Consider the following 21,863-nt stretch of genomic DNA (forward strand, 5'->3'; position numbering starts at 1 on the left):
CACAACCACAGCCATGTTTGTCGAGTTATTTGGTTTTCCGTTGGATCCTCCCAGTCTAGTTTTTGTTTCAGTTCGATCCCCAAATCCTGTTTCCCCAAGGATTGTACAACTCCAAAGACAGCTGCTGTAGAGTGACAGGTCTGCTGTCAAGCCAGTGAGAGATTCTCCACTGCCTTCCTCCTTAGCTATTCATTTACTCGCCTGCACCAGAGGGCATAAAATGTTTCTGATCCAGTTTGCACCCACTTTGCATCGGAGTAAATGACTACATAAGGATCAGGCATGGGGGATCAGGCCCACACTGTGCATAAGGAAAATATTAGAAAGAAGAAACCACATGTGCAATAATTATGGGGACCCAAGTGGGATTGAGGTGCGGCCCACAAACAGAACGAGCCTTCCTGATGGAAATTTTTTATCTAAAGAATAAATCTACATCCAGTTACAAATGCCTGGAATTACACTGCAGCTCACGTTCACTTCTTCAGCTAGCAGCTGCCTGAAACGTTGCTTCCGCAGGTGCTGCAGCAACACACGATAGGGCCTGATGAACAGTCTGCACCTCATAGCTGGATAATGGTATTTGTAGCCCAATGTATTCAGACAACGTTTGGAAATGGAAGCTCAATTCGCTACAGCTTGAGCTAGACTATTACATTTCCCTGCACGGAGGTGGACAAGGTCTGGACATGTCGAGGGAGGTCTATGTTAGCATGGACTGCACATGGAGGCATAGGCCAAAGGGTAGGTGGAGCCAAGGGTAGGTAGGTGCCTTGGGTAGGTGGAGAATAGTAGCTGAAAAAGGCCACCAGGAACAGTAGTAGGAGAGGAACAGACAGAGGAGAGGAGCACCCCACATTTTCCTCTCTTTTGGTGATCAGACAGGACAGTCTCACCTCCATGTCCCCGGTTCATGCAGTCAGGTAGGCTTTACCATACATACTCCATGGCATCAGCCCGGATGAGAGCAGGATACGATACAGCAGGAGTAGCAGCAGCAGGAGCACAGAACTCAGAGCCTTCCTGAAGTAGACGGGGGTTCAGCCATGTACTGGGCTGCTCCTGAACTCTGCCTAGTGTGCCCGACTTTATTGTTTTTTAAAAAAAATATGTAATGAAAATGTTAGGTCTCTGTAGGTCAAAGCGGATCCAACCAATCCCTGTCTGGGCCTCAAATGTCTAAAGTGATCACCCCTTATTCAAGACAGGAGAAGAAACCCCAGAGCTTCAACTCTCAGACCTTCTCATTCAAGTGTCAGCAATGGGAGGTGTTTTCCCTAGAATTGGGTGGAAAACGGTTATCCCATCCCACAGAAGTGTGTGAAATCTCAAAGTTTTCCCATCCCAAACCAGGCTGAAGAATAAAAAAATCTTGACATTTTCCAGGAACTGAAAAATCTTTAAAAAAAAGTTCACTTTTGGCTCAGTTGAAATGTTTCATTTCAATAATATCTCAATGTTTCATTTCAATTGCGACGGTTTAAAAGAAAAGTGATAAAAACCCCAAGAGCTTCAATTTCAAAATAAAAGAATTGTTTTGAACCAAACCCTGGAATGTTTCATTTTGAATATGTCAATATGAACCACTGACAATTGCAATTTTTTTAACCATTTTCAAGTTGAAAAATTAATCAAAACTGACATTTTGTCAAAACATTTTCTTACCAGCTCTTCACCACCCCCTGCCACTGAACAGACATGGGGTTGCTTCCCCCAAACTGCCACCACCAATGAAATCCCCTTTGTTGGGCAGGGAAAGGGGCTTGCTTTGTAGCGTGGGAGTCAGCGCTGTTACACAGGAATCCCCCTGGGGCTGAAGAGAGCAGATGTGCCTGTCTCCTTCCCATTCCCTCCCTGCATGCAAATCTTAATCCCCAAAAAACTTTTCTAAACTGGATTCCATGAGATTGGGAGAAGGAAGGAGGAAATGCCCCACTGCTGGCATCTCCCACTTTTCTATCTACATGTCCAACCCCGATTTTCCCCATCTGACACACCTGACCTGGAGTCATGCCAACCAAGTTGTAGCAATGAATAATTATTGAAAAATCAATGAGACACGTGCTCCTAACTCACTTAAAGTGAGTTTGAAAATCTTATCCTTAATGTCGTGGAGTGGGGGACAATGACATACAGATATGATGCAGCGAAACATACTTAGAAATGAAGCTTGCTCCCAAACCATGTGTTTCTAGTATTCAGTATATGCAGTTGGAAATTTGAGCGGTGTTGGCTGGATACACAGGTCACATGGTACGCTGCTGCTCCCTGATTGCTTTAGGCTAACTCTTAGAATCAGGTTTCCAGTGCAAGTATGGATTTAAGGTTAATTTTCTATGATTAGCCTGCAAAATTTGGTTAAACTTCACTCTTTTGATAAAAATTCCTGCCAGTAAACTCATTTTCTAGGACATCTGTGGAAAACGATAACAAAAGGGACACAAACACACTCAAAGCACTGGACAATCGAGGTGCTAAAGGAGCACTCAAGGACGATAAGGCCATTGCGGAGAAACTAAATTAATTCTATGAATTGGTCTTCACAGCTGAGGATGTGAGGGAGAGTCCCAAACCTGAGACGTTCTTTTTAGGTGACAGATTTGAGGAAATGTCCCAGACTGAGGTATTAGAGGAAGTTTTGGAACAAATTGATAAATTAAACAGCAATATGTCATCAGGGCCACATGGTATTCACCCAAGAGTTCTGAAGGAACTCAAATGTGAAACTGCAGAACTACTAACTGTAGTCTGTAACCTAGCATTTAAATCAGCTTCTGTACCAGATGACTGGAGAACAGCTAATGTGATGCCAATTTTTAAAAAGGGCTCCAGAGGTGATCCTGGCAATTACAGGCCTGTAAGCCTCACTTCAGTACCGGACAAACTGGTTGAAGCTATAAAAAATATTGTCAGACATATAGATGAACATAATTTGTTGAGGAGGAGTCAACATGGTTTTAGTAAAGGGAAATCATGCCTCACTAATCTACTAGAATTCTTTGAGGGGGGTCTACAAGGATGTGGACCAAGGTGATCCAGTGGATATAGTGTACTTAGATTTTCAAAAAGCCTTTGACAAGGTCCCTCACCAAAGGGTCTTATGCAAAGTAAGCTGCCACGGGATAAGAGGGAAGGTACTCTCATGGATTGGTAACTGGTTAAAAGATAGGAAACAAAGGGTAGGTATAAATGGTCAGTTTTCAGAATGGAGAGAGGTAAATAGTGGTGTCCCCTAGGGGTCTGTTCTGGGACCAGTCCTACTCAACATATTCATAACTGATCTGGGAAAAGGGGTAAACAGTGAGATGGCAAATTTTTCAGATGATATTAAATTACTAAAGATAGTTAAGACCCAGGCAGACTATGAAAAGCTACAAAAGGATCTCTCAAAACTCGGTGACTGGGCAACAAAATGGCAGATGAAATTTAATGTTGATAAATGCAAAGTAATGCACATTGGAAAACATAATCCCAGCTATACATATAAATGGATGGGGTCTAAATTAGCTATTACCACTCAAGAAAGATCTTGGCATCATTGTGGATAGTTCCCTGAAAACATCCACTCAATGTGCAGCGGCAGTCAAGAAAGTGAACAGAATGCTGTGAATCATTAAGAAAGGGATAGATAATAGGATAAAAAATATGTTGCCCCTATATAAATCCATGGTACGCCCACATTTTGAATACTGTGTGCAGATGTGGTCGCCCCATCTGAAAAAAGATATATTAGAATTGGAAAAGGTTCAGAGAAGGGCAACAAAAATGATTAGGGGTATGAAACGGCTTCCGTATGAGGAGAGATTAATAAGACTGGGACTTTTCAGCTTGGAAAAGTGACGGCTAAGGGGAGATATGATTGAGGTCTATAAAATCATGACTGCTGTAGAGAAAGTAGATAAGGAAGTATTGTTTACTACTTCTCACAACACAAGAACTAGGGATTACCAAACAAAATTAATAGGCAGCAGGTTTAAAACAAATAAAAGGAAGTATTTCTTCTCACAACCCATAGTCAACCTGTGGAACTCCTTGCCAGAGGATATTGTGAAGGCCAAAACCATAACAGGGTTTAAAAAAGAACTAGATAAATTCACGGAGGATAGGTTCATCAATGGCTATTAGCCAGGATGGGCAGGGATGGTGTCCCTAGCCTCTGTTTGCCAGAAGCTGGGAATGGGCAACAGGGGATGGATCACTTGATGATTCCCTGTTCTGTTCATTCCCACTGGGGCACCTGGCACTGGCCACTGTCGGTAGACAGGATACTGGGCTAGATGGACCTTTGCTCTGACCCAGTAGGGCCGTTCTTATATTCTTATGTTCTTAAAGCAAATTTATTTAAAAATTCAAATGAGAGTTCATAAATAGATTTTTGACCCATTTGCCCAGATCTAAGCCCATCACTCATCCTTCCTAAAAGCATATTCCCAGAAGGTTACAAACTTATAAAGGTGTTATATTTACTGCACCTTCTCCAGTGTTAACTAATACTGTCATAAAGAAATGAAGCGATTAAAAAAATGAATTTAACGGCTTCACCAACAATAGGAAAGGAGGGTTAAGATCAAGCAGGGTTACTCATTGCCATTGCTCGAGATTAAAACACATCTGCAGCAACACAGGAACTCTGAATCAAGCCAAGAGATGTGGAAAGAGCACATCATTCCAAATGCTTGTTCATCAGTCTCAAAAAGGCATTAATCTTGGAATCTGACAGCTGAAACCTCTAACATTAATGGCCTGTTTCCAGTGATCGAGAATACAGCCTAACCAAACACCAACATATGATTTCAAAATATATTCTAGGTCACTCTGGTCTTGGGGGGGGGAACAGTTTAGTGCCATGAAATAGTTAGGCTTTCAGAGAGTTAGTGAAACTTGGCTGTCTCCAAACTTTCAAGAACATAGATATCTCATACAAGCCACACCCTGGAAAATTCATTCAGATTCCATTTTAGCAGGTAATTCTTACATTAGAATTACATTATAGCTGGAGAGAATATGACAGGCTTTGCCAAAGACAGTTCCATTTATTCACCATCGTGCTTTGCCTTTCGCATTAATTTCTCCCCTGCTACTTTATTTGCATCTTTGACAGAGCAAGCTGCCACTAGGAAGGATCCTCAGGGAAGATTTAAAAAAAATGCTTTTTAGTAAGCTGGATTCACTCTCCCATTTTGTTTGTTACAGTCCCAGAGCTGGAGCTCTGGGAGAAAGGTAGGATCAAGCCTCTCCTTTCAGCTCAGTGGTATCTCACTGGGGCAGGTTGCTTTCAGGAAAAAGTAACCCTAACCCTGTAAAATGGCTCTAAGGTGTTGGTATTCACCCAAGAGTTCTGAAGGAACTCACTTATGAAATCGCAGAACTACTAACTGTAGAATGTAACCTCTCACTGACATCAGCCTCTGTACTAGATGACTCGAAGGTAGCTAATGTTACACTGATTTTTAAAATGGCTTATGTGGAGATCCTGGCAATTACCAGCCAGTGAGCATAACTTCAGTACCAGGCAAATGGGTAAAAACTATAGTAAAGAACAGTATTATCAGACATAGTAAACATGATTTGTTGGGGAAGAGTCAACATCAGTTTTGTAAAGGGTAAGTCATGCTTCACCAAGCTATTAGAATTCTTCAAGGAAGTCAACAAGCATGTAGATGAGGTGATCCAGTCAATATGATGTACTTGGATTTTCAGAAAGTCTTTGACAAAGTCCCTCACCAAAGGCTCTTAAGGAAACTAAGCAGCTGTGGGATAAGAGGGAAGGTCCTCTCTTGGATCAGTAACTGGCTGAAAGGTAGAAACAAAGGGTAGGAATTAAGGGTCAGTTTTCACAGTGGAGAGAGGTGAACAGTGGGATCTGTATGGGGACCAGTGCTGTTCAACATGTTCATTAATGCTCTGGAAAAGAGAGTGAATAGTGAAGTGGCAAAGTCTGCAGACGATACAAAATTATTCAAGATAATTAAGTCTAAAGCAGACTATGAGGCGTTACAGCGTGATCTCACAGAACTAGGTGACTAGGCGACAAAAATGGCAGATGAAATTGGTAAATGCAGAGTAAGGCACATTGGAAAAAATAATCCCAATTATACAGACACAATAATGGGTTCTAAATTAGCTGTTACCACTGAAGAAAGGGATTTGGGGGTCACCATGGATATATCTCTGAAAACTTCCACTCAATGTATAGAAGTGATCAAAAAGGCTAATAAAATGGACAGAAAAATATCAGAATGCTAGGTAAATCCATGGTGCGCCCACACCCTGAATATGGTAGCCAGTTCTGGGTGCTTCATCTAAAAAAGGATATAGTGGAACAGACAAAGTTCAGAGAAGGGCAATAAAGATGATCAAGGGTATGAAATATAAGTCTCCATATAAGGAGACACTAAAAATATTAGTATCAGAGGGGCAGCCGTGTTAGTCTGGATCTGTAAAAGCAGCAAAGAGTCCTGTGGTACCTTATAGACTAACAGACATATTGGAGCATGAGCTTGACTCTTTGCTGCTTTTAAAAATATTAGGGCTGTTCTGTTTAGAACAGAGATGACTAAGGGGGGAAATGATAGAGGTCTATAAAATCATGAATAGTGTGGAAAAGTGAATAGAGACATGTATTTACCCTTCCTATAATTCAAATACCAGGGGTCAACTGCTGAAATTAATAGGCAGCATGTTAAAGACAAACGGGAGGAAATATTTTTCACACAATACACAATTAACCTGTGGAACTCATTGCCATGGGCTGTTGTGATGGCCAAAAGTAAAAATGTGTGTTAAAAAAAAGAACTCGATAAGTTCATGGAGGATAGGTCCATCAATGGCAATCAGCCAATATGATCCGGGATGCAACCCTATGCTCAGGGTGAGCCAAGGCCTCTGACTACAAGAAGCCAGGAAGCCTCTGACTACCACAAGCCTCATTCCATAATTACCCTGTTCTGTATGATCCCCCGAAAGCTCAGGGACAGGGCCACTGCTGGAGACAGGAGAGTGGGCAAGATGAACCATGGCCTGACCCAGCATGGCAGCTCTTATGTTCAGATCAGGCTTCACTGCTAAAAGAGTGGAGAAAGGGAAGCCTACCTGTCAATCTTTTTTTAGCAAAGCATTCTGGGAAGGGAAGGAGTTTGAGCTTCTTTATACTGCAGGCTCTTCTACCTCTCAGTCAATGCTGGGAGGAAGGTGGTGAGGGAGGAGGTCCTGGGAGCTTCACTGGAGCAGAAATACAGGCAGAGCTTTCCTTGCTGAAACTTTACCTGTGCATAGAAGAACTATGGGACTTATAACACTGAGCATGTTCTGTTGGAAACCAGTTTGTGCATGTATTGGTGTAACAAATGTTCTGGGGTTTTAAGGGGAAAAAAAAGAGATGGAGCAGCTCTTTCTCAGATTATCCTGACTCAGTTTTGTGGCTGGCAATACATCCAGCAAGTTTTCTCTTCCAGATCAGAAAAGAGCCAGACGAGCGTGAGTTGCGCTCTTTATTCCTGGAACAAGCTGCTTGTCCCACATGCTGACTCCAAGGATAGATCTTGCACAAATACAAAGCAAGCTGTGACACAGTATGGGTCTGAAATCTACCCAGTTCACCTCTAACAGCCTCTCTCGTGTTTTCACATGTCAAAAGAGACAATAAACTTGCAGTTAAAGTTTCTGTTGATCAGAGTTAAAATATATCCCTTTTGCTTTAATAACTTTGATAATTAAAGGTTAAAAACATTTTCCATGAAGAAAAATATTGAATGTATTAAAAAAAAAAATCACCCCATCACCCATAAGTCTCAATGCTTATTTGAGCTCTCTTTAAAAATGCTGGTCAAATATCCTCATGCGCTTCTCTCCAAAGCAGTATCATATATGCTGACAACAAATCAATAAAGCACTATTAAGTATGTCAAGATCAGAAATGGGCTTGGGCACGAATCCCAGCTCCCAAAAGCTCAACATCTGCTGCTTGGCTTCAACGGCCAAAATTGGTGGATCAGGCTGAACTGTAATAAAAGTGCGTTTTAGAGCCCGGGTCCCGCAAATAGTTTGCACATGCTCAGATTTAAACACATGAGTCATCTCACTGACCTCGAGGTAAGCATGTGCATGCTTAACTGGAAGTCAGTGAGACACGCACGTGCAGGATTGGGGCCTACAGTGCTAACAAACAGATTCAGACATGGGTGAGCAAACTATGGCGCACAAAACAAATATTGTCTGTGGAGTTAAGAAATATCCCCCCACTGCTACCTTTATATTGAATATAGATAGGCATCCTATTGAGATGACAGGTCCCCGAATGCAATCAGTCCCACCATATAGCTGAGACAACTACCAACCAGCCTGGGTTGTAACAGAATCAGTGACTAAAGGTCAAAGACTCCTTGCAGAAGAGATTATTAACGAATAAATCAGAGCGGTTTCACGTTAGCAACTATTTCCCATTAACTGCACGAGTGCCAAGCTGTGGCTCTCAATAGAAAGGAGAACACATATCATTAGCGCTACCTAGCCCTGTGCAGGGACATAGTAAGGACAGACAAACAGTGCATCAGAACATGTATTTACCTGAGACTGCTAGATCGAAAGTACAATGCTCCATTCTGTGCATCTGATGAAGTGGGTTTTAGCCCACGAAAGCTTATGCTCAAATAAATTTGTTAGTCTCTAAGGTGTCACAAGTACTCCTGTTCTTAATGCTCAAAAAGAGACTCTTGGCTTGCTAGGGTGAACGACGGACAGAAGAAGTTTTTAGTCAAGTGTAAGCCTTTTTCCCCCCCATGGGCTCAAATGGTGACTGAAGAGTTCATGAATTTGCTCAGCATTCAGTTACTTCACTAATTTTTATGTGAACATATTCCACTCTCTGGGATGCTCTCAAACCGTTTGCTGCAAGTATGTTCAGCTCTGATCAGGTTATTTTTTCAGAAATGGAGAAGGCAGTGAATAGATAAAGTGCACCGATTCTCTCTCAGCCCACCGTGGGAGTGAGGAGGGAGAGAGTCTGGCTGGCTCTGTGATTTAAATTTGCTTCAGACTGCTGTGGTTTAGCTGGATTTGGAGTGCCTGGCTGATTTGGTTACGTGTGCGGGAGAAGAGGCAAGATTAGCAATTCTGGACACAGCACTTTGGTTCATAGTGAGGGAGACAAAAAGAAACCTAAAGTAGAAGGAGGTAGTAAAATAAACCCAAGGAAGAGAACTGAAACCCTTAAAGGAATAAACACCACAAGGATTGCATGCCACTTTTTCTTCTAGTTATCTGGGCAGTGAGATAAAGACATCTAAATATAAAACACTGAAATGTATAATCTCTCCAGTATAAACAACAACAAGTATTTTCCCACCTGGCAGAGAAATAGGAAAAAATTCCATTTGGATCCCACAGGCAAATTTTGGGCAAGATGAACCTGTACCCTATAAAAACACGACTCCTGTAGCCATTCCCAGCATTTTAGTATGATAAAACCATAGTCAGAAAAGTCTATTTCAAGTACATGTCTTGCATTCGTTAGAATCCTGTTTACAATGGGCCATGCCAGGAGGCTGGGGATGGCCATGGAATTTCTCAGCATTTGCAAAGTAAATCTCGCCAGTACCATTGCGAGAACTTACAATAAAACCCTGCCGGTGTCTGTAGCAGCACCTTTTAAGGACATCTCTCAAGCCCCCGTTCCCTTACAGAATATGCCTAGTGAGGTCACCAGTGACAACATCTGTTTGTTGTGACCATCTGAAATATTTTTGCGTGTATAATTGTCCCTTGGAATTTGAAGGAGCCTGCTCCATCACTGGCTGGAGTCAGAATAGGTATTTTCACTGTTGATTGAGAAAATATTGTTCTGGCAGGCAGGTTTTGGTGCTCTTCTCTTTACATTACCTTGGGTCGAATTCTTCAAAGCTGGCAAAGGAAAAACGGTTCTGAACTCCAAACTTTCTCAGGAACATAGAGACTGGTATCCCAAATATCCTCCTCCCTGCACCCCCCGAAAAACAAACCAAAACCAAACCAACTACCACCAAAATGTCTGGGATAGTTTGGATCCAAATTCTTTGGCTTGGGGGTAATCTCCATTACAAAACTTGGCACTGATCCTGCGATTTGTTCTAAAAAGTGGATTACTGTGTTTGCACAGAGCCCCATTAAAGTCCATGGCAACAGCCTACTAACGTACAACAAATGACCTATTGCCCCAATCCTTCCCAGAGAGGACCATGTGGGTAAATCCCTTTGTAAAATCGAAGCCTAACCTAATTTATTGCTGAGAGTGGTCATCCCTGAAGCCAAGATCAGATTATAAAGGACATTTGCAGCGTACAGCCAAAGTGTGGCAAAAGGGAAAAATCATACCCGCTGTGTGTTTAATAAAGACTCGCATTAGAGAGACACTGCTTGAAATCAAAACCAGCCTAGATTGCAAGGGTAGGTGCAGAATAAATGTTAGCATAATGCAGTGGAAACAAGGGGGCAGATTTTTAACGGGTGTAAACGCCCAAAGCTCCATTGAAGTCACTGAAGCTATGACAATGGAACAATGACAATTTACCCCAGCTGGGGTCTGGCCCAAGTGATTTTCAATAACCTTAGTGAAGCTGTGGCTTTCACAAATGGCATTTCTTCTTCTTTAAACCAAATGGCAAGTGAAAGAAGGAATGAAAGCAGCTAGCAGAATCCTGTGACCTATTGTGGGACCTGAAAGAATCCCATATAACTGAAAGTGCTGGGGTTTTCTGGTAGGAATTCAGAGAGCACAAAAGGATGTTGCATCAAAAATGGATGACAGGAAGGGTTCAGAACTAAAGGTGAGAACAATAGGAGGAGGCTATGACTAAAAATCTAACCCTGGTACAGTGCTGTGTGTCTGGAATGGAAAGGAAAATGTTATGAACAGATGTAATTGGAGGAAAGAAAATACCAAACACTGCAGATAAATTAGATCAAGTTTTCTATAGCACAGATGTCAGACTTAAGAACATTGAATGACATTTATAAATACTCAAACACCTCATTCCATTGAGATTAATGTATGCTTAGAACAAACTACATGACAGAGATTTTAGAGAAAAACCCTGAGCCAAGATAGTCCAAAACTATTTTCCACAGGGCAAATTAGCCTGTGGATCTCATTGATATAAGATGCTACTGAGGGCAAGACTTTTGCATGATTTAAAAAATGGATTGGTCATTTATATGGGTAACAAGAATATCTGGAGTTATAACGATCATTAAAGGAAGAGACAAAAGTCTCATAATAGAGAGGAACCCTCATGCTTCTGGGCATAAGCCAACCTCTAGCTAATGGGGGTCAGGAGAAAACTTTCCCAGGAGTCAAGATGTCCCATAAATACCTACTGCAGGGTTTCTTATCCCTTCCTCTGAAGCAGCTGATAATGACCACATTTGGAGACAGAATACTAGACTAAATGGACCATGGCTCTGATTCAGCCTATCATTTCCTCTTTCTATCCCTGGCATAACTGCACTGTGGTCAGTGGAGACACACCCGGGATGAATGTGGCCCAACTGGGTTGAAGTAAGAGATAGATCCACACTTTAAGGACTCACATTGTGTTCTTTCTTTTTGGATTCATTGGCAATATCCTAGAATATCAGACTTGGAAGGGACCTCAGGAGGTCATCTAGTCCAACCCTCTGCTCAAGCAGGACCAATCCCCAGACAGATTTTTGCCCCAGATCCCTAAATGGCCCCCTCAAGGATTGAATTCACAATCCCAGGTTTAGCAGGCCAATGCTCAAACCACTGAGCCATCCCTCCCCTCATTACTCCCTAAATAGTCAGTGGCAGATCCTATTTTTTGAAAGTGCTCAGATGCTCAAGATTGGAGTGGGGTTACTTCTCTGAAATAGGGGGAGGAGAGATAGCTCAGTGGTTTGAGCATTGGCCTGCTAAACCCCAGGTTGTGAATTCAATCCTTGAGGGGTCCACTTAGGGATCTGGGGCAAAAAAATTGGTCCTGCTAGTGAAGGCAGGGGGCTGGACTCAATGACCTTTCACAGTCCCTTCCAGTTCTAGGAGATTGGTATATCTCCAATTATTACCTTTAATGGTATATCTTCAGTAAGTATATACTGTAGTAGGTTGAGGAGACAGCAGTTACCCATTAAATGCAACATTGTGATATCAGAGTCCCATTTATAGGAAGTGCAAGATAAATACAGAATTTGACTGTATTTGGCTTCCACTTTCTGTTTCTAATATTTCATTTGTATACCATGACATTGCAAACATCTGCAGCTGAACAAAGGGAAGGCCCCATTCCTACAGGGCTGGTCAATAAGTTCACCACCGAATACATTCTGCTAGTGTTCCTGTGGCTACGTTTTGTAATGCTAGAGAAGTTCCACTATAGTTTGGAACGTTTTTAAGGAAGCCTTTCTTTAAAAGCAGCAGATGCTGAGGAGGAAAGAATGATCTTCACTCATTTCATAAACAAACCTGAAGTGTCAGTGTTCAGTGGAAGATAAACAAGCTGTGAAATGAACCTAAAAGTAAAGGGTTTTTTAATATCAGACCAAGACACTATCCAAATGCTATAGGATAAACAAGTGTTCGCAAAGCAATGAATAAACAAAGGCTGTCAATATGGCTTGATATTTTTTTTATCAGCATACTTTAGAAGACAATCTTGGCTTTTGCAATACAGTCTTTTTTTTCCAGATCTCTGCTGTGTGGCCGTAACTTCCTGTTTATGTATGGCTGGTAAGAAGGATAGTCACAACAAAAGAAGCATTGCAATAGACGCCTGAAGTTTAGCCTATTTTTAGAGTTAAAAGTACCATGGATGTCCAAACCTTTTATGCAGCCGTCCTGGCATGAGGCTTCTGTTGTGTCTGCCCTCTCCAGCACCTCCTCTATTGCCTTTCTTCAGACCATGGCACAGACAACACAAGCCCGTCTTGTAACTGAATTGTTGGCAAGTCTAGTTCCTTCGCTAGGTTGTGATAGAAGGGGACAGCTATTTGCAATTCAGGGGTGAAATCTGCCCCATGTAAAGAGCCAGCAAAAAACTCTCTCTGCCACTTCAATCCATTACGTTGAGGGCTTATGCGGTGTATAAGCCTTTTACGTGGCTTCTGCACAGCAGTGAATTCCACCCTAGGACAGCCCTGGTGAGAATTCAGCTCTCTGGATGCACTGGAGGATGGAAGTAGCTGGGAATAATACTTCATGGAAACAAAGATTTAACAGGATTGCTTCTACTTTATTCAACAGATGGCTCTGGTCTCAGTGCATCACAAACATGCACTGTTCCCCCATTTAATAGCACCGTATCTTTATGGTACCCATTGAAAGTGGAACTGTCAAGGATATCCACTTCTCCAGAGGAGAGCTCTTTCCTCAGCTCTAACTGGCAAGCAGGCAGCAGTTGGGTGCAATTCAGATTCCTGGGCCCCCGTAACAGGGTCACCTCTTACTAGGCTCTAGAATCATTAAACATATCGAGGGGAAAGGCCGGTCCGTAGACTTGCCAGGAAAATACAGGAAATTAATTGTCCTTAGCTTTATAGCTAACCATTAGACATCTGATGACAGGATTCTCCAAGGGATACCCGGGAACATATGTTTATGGGGCACTTCTGCATTATTATCTCAAACAGTTCGCAATACTAAGCCTTCTTATCTTGTGTTAGCTGATGGGACCAACATGTACAAACTTAGCATCAGTAATTAACCTCCTTCAGGATACTCATACTTCTAATGTGCCCTTTGACATGTTTGACAGGAGAAATCCAAGTCAATCACTCACAACTGTCTCTAAGTAGCCATGGGCAATTTTTTAACCCCCCAAATGTAGGGTCCTAATCTTATTTAATTTGTTCTGTCTAGAAACCAGGCTAAATATTTAAGTTGAACTGAATAAAAAGATTTTCCTGCAAAGGGAATCTCCCCATGAAACCCATAGGAACAAAATATGGAAACTAGAAACGTAGAGGTTGACACTTGGGCTGCACTTGAAACCTGCTATAGATCTAAACTTCAGAATTTGGTGATCTGCAGACATGGGGGGTCTGTTATGACTGAGGTGAAGCCAGACACAAACTTTGGATCAAGATCTAAATTCCCACAAAATTTGGATTTAGGATTCTGGTTTGATTCCAGCGTTAATTTTATTTCAAAGAAATGATTGGAGGCAGGGGGAAGGGGGTGAAGGAGACACTGATTATAAACTGACTGAAATATTCAAAAATTAACTCAAAGCAAGACTTATATGAACTTTTCATTTGATTTGTGATTTGTTTGTTTACTGTGTCAATCTAATGCAGATTCCATTTCTATTTTTAGTGGCATACAAAGTTTGTCTTGTTTGTTTCTATTTGAAGGGACTTGATTAGCATTTCCATACAAGGAAGAGAATGTTTCCTATTTCTTGTACTTTCTCCAGGAAGCAAAGAGTTTCCAGTTAATTTCCCAACTAACTTATGGGACTGCCATACATGCACATCATTCATGTACATCTCTATGGCCGTGTGACTGTCTGTTGTACATCCTAGTATACTGGCATCCATATTTGGACAAAACTATGTGATGCTTTTTTTGCCGAAGTATCCACCTTGATCATTCTGTGCTCTGGAGGTAGAAACTCTGCCTCAGAAATCCCCACCAAAGTGATTTTTGTCGATATTCATCGCTGTCAAGTCTTGTTTCTCTTCTGCCCCCAGATGCTGCAACACTTGAACACAATCCTGTCGTCCTTAGTCTGGCAAAACATTTGCTGCATTCAGTATGGGAAGAAACCCACCACTCTTCAGCAGGAAGAGGGTTAGGTGACTTCCTGATGTCGCTAGACTGGATGCAAGAGGCAACAGGAGAACCCAAAGGAGAGGGAAAAAATACTTGGAATGCGGATGGTGCTGGTCAAAACGTTTCACATTTCAACAGAATTTCTCATGAAAAAAGACTTGTCAATAGTCACAGTTCCACCCCCTCAAGCTCCATACACAAGTATGGGGAGTCACACTGGAAGCGTAGCAGTGCAACAAGCTAATGCTGCTAATGCCTTCCCCAGAGCACCAAGTCTGCGTGTGAAAGGAGACTCTGCAGAGCCTCTCTTAAATGCTGTCTGGTCTACCTATTGCACCTCATGTAGCACCACCGTCCCCATGCACTATGTCAGGCTACCTGGAATAGCTGGGGCAGCAGTAAAAGGCCAGAGCAGTGCTATGAATTAAACTGTTGCCAGGGTGTGCTACATCTGCACAACTGAAGTTCAAAGGTCACTTTTTGGTTTGGCACATGTTATGTTAATTTGTCAAGTTTTTATCTGTTTTTGCTACTAACCCAGCTTCAGTGTAAGTAAAATATTCCAGTCTCTCAGTGTCAGCATTCCAAGGAAAAGCAACAGAAAACATAGGCCAGAAGCCTTTTTCATGTAAATGTCTGTTAACAGCGTAGTTGGCTCTCAAATGGAAGGCGCTTGGCTGGACAGTTTGAAAGTTCTGCAAGCTGGATTCATTGTGGCAACCCCGATCATATTGAATTTGTTTGCCCTTCATGTGGCCATCACGTGTATTTTCCATTGCTTAAGGATTTCTTTTTCCATTTACCATCAGTTCGTAGGCACTTAAAATTAATCATTTTCCTTTTATATTTTCTTATTCCTTCATCGCTGATCAGGATGGGACGAGACCGCCTGAACTTTACTTTCTGCCTAGGGACATGAAAAAATGATGGCAAAACTGACAGAAGTTTTTCTTCCCCCTGAAGTGTGTGGGCTCGCTGCAAAACATTAAATTAACATTCTCTGCTTAAAAAGAGGCCACATTATAATTGTTTTTGAGGCATATTTGCCAGGAATGCAAATAAATATCTGAAACTTTCGAGAAGCGTTGACACAAATGAGCTGTATTCATATCCAAATTTCATCTAAACGGTGAGGTGGTAATTGACCACCCCAGTACAGCAAAGAGTGATGCATGTGCTTAACTTTAGCACATGAGTAAGTCAGTGGGCCTATATAGATGCTTAAAGTTAAGTACATGCATCTGTCTTTGCAAGATAAAGCAATTAAGATGCAAGATAGTGTGCTTAGAAACTTTTTTTTGAAACTCCCATTGTACTGTAGGTTAAAAGTATAACATATTTATAACTAACTTTCAAAGATTTGAACAGGGCTGTTTCAGTTCTGGACAAACTATCTTAGAATATAATAATTTTAAGGGGCCAAAACAAGGTTGTGACGTGAACTCTGCACTAAGATAACCAGAGGAAGCTCAAGTCTCTGGTGCTGTATTGTTTCAATTCAAACAGTCCAGTTGCAGAACAAGCAAGATAGCAGGGTGATGATTTATGAGGTGATGGCCAAGTTCCCAACCAAAAGTAACAGAGACATTGTGTTTGGACTACGTAAGCTCAGAGGTCTGCAGACTGGCTGATGTCTACATATGTGTAACCTCTAGCAGGGTTATTGGCAACTGAGCATGCACACTGGCTGGAAAACAACCTCCTATTACATTCTACAGGACACTGTTTACAGAACCTAAATCCAGGGACACTTCAGATTCTCTGGTGCTTCAATTTATGACTTGTATGATCCTTTCTTGATGTTTATGGCCCCTATGCCACAACATAGCAGGGCACCAGACTCAGGGTCTTAGGAGATCCCTACCAGTCCTATGTGCTACGTCACATGTAGTGCACGGGCAGGTTGCTGCATTGGCATTGAGCAAGCTGATTCAATGGGACTCTGCACAGGAGCAGAGGCCTGCCAATGTGCTGTTACAGGATTGGGGTCCAGCTGCTTTTTGACTGATTTCCCAGAACTATTAACCCAAAGCCGGATCATCCCAGCAAATGGGCAATTCAAATAACAATAAAAAAAATCAGTGGCATATTATGGCCCCCAGATCCACAAAGGGATCACATTCAGGTGGAGGGTGGGCGGGGTTCAACAGGTTTGGAGGTTAAGTTACAGAAGTACCCAACGTTTGTATTGAATCTCCTTATGGCTGTGAAACTGGGACTATTAGGGGACGGTTAGCTGCCGTTCTTGGGATAGTTTGACCCTCTTATAACCCCTACCAGATGGAACCTGGAAGCACAACACTGTCCGGACAGGGAAAATGAACGATTCTCCCCAGCCAATTAACTGAACTTTGTTGAACCTCAACCCCTACCCTACATCCTCAAACAGTTTGTATTGTGCAAGGAGGCTTGCACAGAATGGACATGGGATAAGTTTATCCAGACTGGATCGGCCATCCCTAAGACCCTGTCCCTATTACAAAAATAACCAGAAGAGGAAACAATTTAAAAAAAAACTGTTTAAAACCTATTTATAGTTAATACAATTTAGTTGTCAGTGTGGATGGAGTCATAACTGTCATAATGCTTTTGAAGATGTCTTGAGAGAATGGGGTGCTGAGACCTAAGGTTTTTTTTTTTTTTTTTTTTTTAAAGAAAACACCACAGATGGGGACAAATACAAAGGAGGTATTTTGTGGTGGGAAGGGGAACACTCACCTCCGGCGATGCCTAGTGGTCAGACAGGGGTGTGGCAGGTTGTCTTTCTCCCTCAGATTCCCCTCCACTCCGCAGTTGTCTGTGCTTTCAGTGGCTCAGCTCTCCAGCACGCTCACGTGTTCAAAGGCACCCCTTTTCGGGTACATAGAGAGAGTCCAATAACGGGGAAGTCTTTGGGATTAAGGAAGGGACTCAGAGCGTCCTCCCTGATTCAGGGTCTTGTGGTCCAAACCCTTGATCTTTAGGATCTTCTCCCAACTAGATTCCCAACCAAGGGATAGATTTCCTTATTTGTCCCTCAGTATGGGTTGGTAGGGGAGCCGGGGCCCACCCTCTCTTCCAGCCTCCTATCTAGGACCCAATGGTAGGCAGTTAAGTCCAGCACTCAGGGGTGCTCTGTGGCTGCCTTCCTGGATCCCTTCCTACAGCAAGAGCTGCTGTGGTGTTCCTTCCCAGGAGTTCAGAGCAGCGGGCAGCTCACCTCCACTGGCTGCCTGCCACTGAGCTACTCTGCTCCCCTTTTTAAACTCTGTCACAGACCCACAGGATTGGTGCTTTGGAAGAGTTCCTGGGAGGAGTCCTTCAGGGTGCCAGTTCCCCTTACGGCCTCACTTTGGCACCAGGGAAAGCCACTCGGTTTTACCACCTCCTTGGACCAAACCTCCAAGTCTTAAGCCCCCTGTTTCACCCCATGAGCTCCCTTCAGTGAGTCCACCTGAGAGAGACTTGTACACCCCAAGGGAGCTATGCACCCTGACTGTCAGCATCTGCAGTGACTCTCAGCTGGTGCTGTGACAACAGTCGGATTTATTAGTTGTCTGGAGCACAGTGTAGAATGTCCTTGGTTAGCACAGAGAACTGAAAGTTACAGCAGAGTCTCTTCTGACTATCTCACAGCCCCAGCAAGTGGGGTCCACCCCTTGGCTCCTGTCTGTCCCCTCTTTCTTCAAGTTCCCAGGCCAGTCCCACCTGGCCTCTGCTCAGTCCTTTGTTGTCCAGCTAATCAGACAGGCTGGCTTCCCGCAGAAGGGTGGACTGCCTACGGTTGTTAGGCAGCAAGTGTCCTGGTTGTTGGCTTTGCCATTGTCTTCATGGACTCTCCAGTGACAGGGGCCCCAAACTCAAGACTGCTAGGCACTAGCCTCATCTGTGCGGTAGCCTGCCCAAGAGTAAACAGCCATTTTCCACACACCCCACAGGTGACAATGCAACATAAGGGGAATCTGAGGCACACAGGATTCATACAAAATATTTACTGTCACAAGCTCCTCCTCCACAGTCTGTGCATGCTTTGCAGGTGCAGAGGGATGGGACCACCTGGGCCCACAGCAGCTCTTTAACCCCTTACTTTCCATTGTGGGGTTTGTACATATAAATCCATGTGTGATGGGGTGTAAGTACTATAACCACCAGGAACCAATGGGTACGGAAAATAAATCTTGTCCTCTCCAGGGGCGGGGGACAAGAAGTTCCATGCCCACGAATATATTGCCAAGCTCCCAATATATTTTACGAGCACAACAACTGCAAACATAATTTACACAATTTTAATCCCAGCCTTCTGTGGACCCATAATTACAGGGACACTGCACACTCTGGCTCGGGAACTTTGCTACATCAAAACACCTGTTACATGTGCACCAATAGATCAAATAATCATTAACCGTTCCGAATCTGTGTATTTACCTGCACGTGACATCTAATTGTATGTAACATCAAGCACACCAGCTTGCCTACATACTTGTATGTCTTGATCAAAGAATAGAACAAACAGGGAAAAGTCCAGGCACTGCTGAATGGATCCGGCCATGAGAAGTCCTTTCATCTCCTCATTTAACTATACTAAATACATGAAAGTGCCTTTTTGTCTCTGAGCTCTAGAGAACTAGCATACGAGGACGCTGTTTTTCATTCTGTTACTTCGTTTTTCAAAACGAGATTCTGTCTGAGACTAAAAAGATTTTTTCTTGTGATAATATCAAAGCACAGGAGAAGACCTGAAACTGTGATGGGTCTTGCAACAACCTGTTGTGTTACTAATGGTTTTTCTTCATTAAAATTTCACTGCAACGTCTCTTACTCTAATTTGTTTTGCACAGTTTTAAATTGGACACAAATAGCCAACTGTGTAATTCACAGGGACGACTGTTATACAACTGGATAGAAAAGACTATACCCAATAATTAAAGAACAGTGCTCTGCAGCACACTGACGTTCCCAGCGCAGGGCCTCCACAACATGCTCCTACCCCTGGGCAGTAGCCGCTTAGCATTTCTGCTGCACTGCCTGACAGAGGTGGGGTACAAGATTTCATTCGTTGTCTGCACTCCAGGGTGACCGGGGGTGAGGGAAGTATAATATCATGCAGCTGCTTCCCAAGTATCCCCTCATGGCCAGAGGTCACATGACAGTCCCTTGCCTCAGTTTCCCCTCTTTGGGGCCCTTTAAGAACTCACATTTCAAAATGGTTCAAACAATCCCCACAAGGCGTGCCATTTATTTTGCCCTCCGATACGTACTGGCCCTCTAGGCCCCAGCCAGTTCAGTGTCTCTCTCTTGATTAACCCAGACTAACACAAGACAAACTCACACAGCCTTCATCCCAGCTTTACTATTTCTCTCCTGTTTGGACAGGGTCTCCCGCAGGCCTCCCAGCTCTCTCCCACTTTTTCCCTAGCCAACTCACATCTGCAGATCTAGCTGCCCTTTCCTGGGCTTCCTCCCCCATCCAGCTGCCAGCTCTTGTTATCCTGGGAGCACCTGAGTCAGCCCATATGTGGCTCAGCCACAGGCTCTCCAGCCCATGGGGCAAGCCAGCCTGTTACAGGGAGGGAGGGAGAACTGCCTTTCACAAGTCAATTATTTTATGTGAGGGAAGCACTTTGAGAAAGCCAGAGAACCTTCCCCAAGAGTGTGGCTTTGAGGGACCCGCCCTTCAGTGTGGGGCAGATGTGATACTTGACTGGCTGATCCATTATTCTCCTCCCCACCTTCACCCACTGTAAGGTCATCATTTCCCTGGGCAGATGTGTCGCACCACACACAACATGCCCACTAGCACCACAGCTACAGTTACACAAAAAGCTCCAATTGGGGCTAGTAAAAGGTCTGACGAGCACACCCACAAATGCTACCCTCCCCTCAGTATATGGCTACTGCCAGTCATTGTCTAGCCCCACGCCCTGGGGCAGACTGCAGTATCAGCCACTCATCACTGGCAAGGAGGGTTTGGACCTGCTGCCTTGGCCTACCCCTGGGCTGCCCTCTGCAACCCCCCAGTACCTGTTAGCCCAACACTAGGCCGCAGCCTGGGGCTTTCCAGGCTGGAGCTCCCCAGCTCCTCTGCCTTTCCCCAGCCCTGCTCCATTCAGGTACCCTGTCTGTAGCTCCCTGCAGCCAGGCCCATCTCCCTCTACAGGCAGAGCGAGACTGTTTGGGCACCTGGCTCAGACCCTTTTTATACAGGCCAGCTGTGGCCTGACTGGGACGTGGCCCAGCTGCAGCTGCTTCCTCAATCAGCCCAGCTTTGAGAGCTGCAGCCCTCTCCAGGGCTGCTTTTTAAATCCCTCAGGGCAGGAGTGGGTAGCCACCCCACTACAGTATTCCTGCAGCAGATGCGGTATGCCTGTCAAACTAGAGTGGGATTTCCCTGTGGATCTCCTATTATAAATGGAAACATCCGTGGGAATTATGGTTCTCCCATGAGAAGCTCTGGGTGAGGGAAGAGGGGCACCCACAAATTTCTACAGTTGGTAATTCCTCCATGATGACTATGTTGCTCCAACTCCTGTCCATTGCTTCATCATGACCAACTGCAGAACAGTTTATCTAAAGCGACTGTCTAGGGACCTTCTGCCACCTTTTAGATTCTGGTAGGTCTGGCGTGATCATCTAAAGCACAAAATAATATTTGCTGTTCACTACAAGAGCCAACATTCCTTTCACACTACTAGATCTTTCGCAACTCCTAGATCTGTGCATAATTGTATCAAACCTTTCCCAGCTAACAAGGGAAAGCAGCTTTTCCATACAGGGCAAAGCATGAAAAAGGGAAGACGCGATCAGACAGAAAGGCACCTCTGACTTGGCAAGCAGAGCCAAAGAGCAGAGACACACCCTGGATTAACAACATACTGCTCCACCAGCTTCTATCTAATCTTGGAAAATGTCCTCCAGTGCAAAGGCAAATGCGAAAGTGATTATGTGACTTGAGAAAAGGTCCTGCTCTGCTGTCTAGACAGCTTTGAAAAACAGCCAGTAAGGGTGTTCCTATTTATGAAAAATGCAGCTGTACTTCTGCCGCCTTAACACAAGGGAAGGAAAAGGTAGAGTGAGGTCATTTAGCTGTAACGTGTTCGTTGAGCTTGTCCCCGGGAATTTATTC

At 43.6% G+C, this 21,863-nt stretch overlaps 1 long non-coding RNA gene across 1 annotated transcript in view; it reads right to left on the reverse strand.

The window, feature by feature from the left end:
* LOC120374828 overlaps nt 1-21,863 on the reverse strand; it is a 129,873-nt gene that overhangs the window by 28,291 nt on the left and 79,719 nt on the right. The gene's annotated exons all lie outside the window — the stretch shown is intronic.

Source organism: Mauremys reevesii, linkage group 11, assembly GCF_016161935.1.
Source record: "Mauremys reevesii isolate NIE-2019 linkage group 11, ASM1616193v1, whole genome shotgun sequence".
In the NCBI taxonomy this organism is placed as follows: domain Eukaryota; kingdom Metazoa; phylum Chordata; order Testudines; family Geoemydidae; genus Mauremys; species Mauremys reevesii.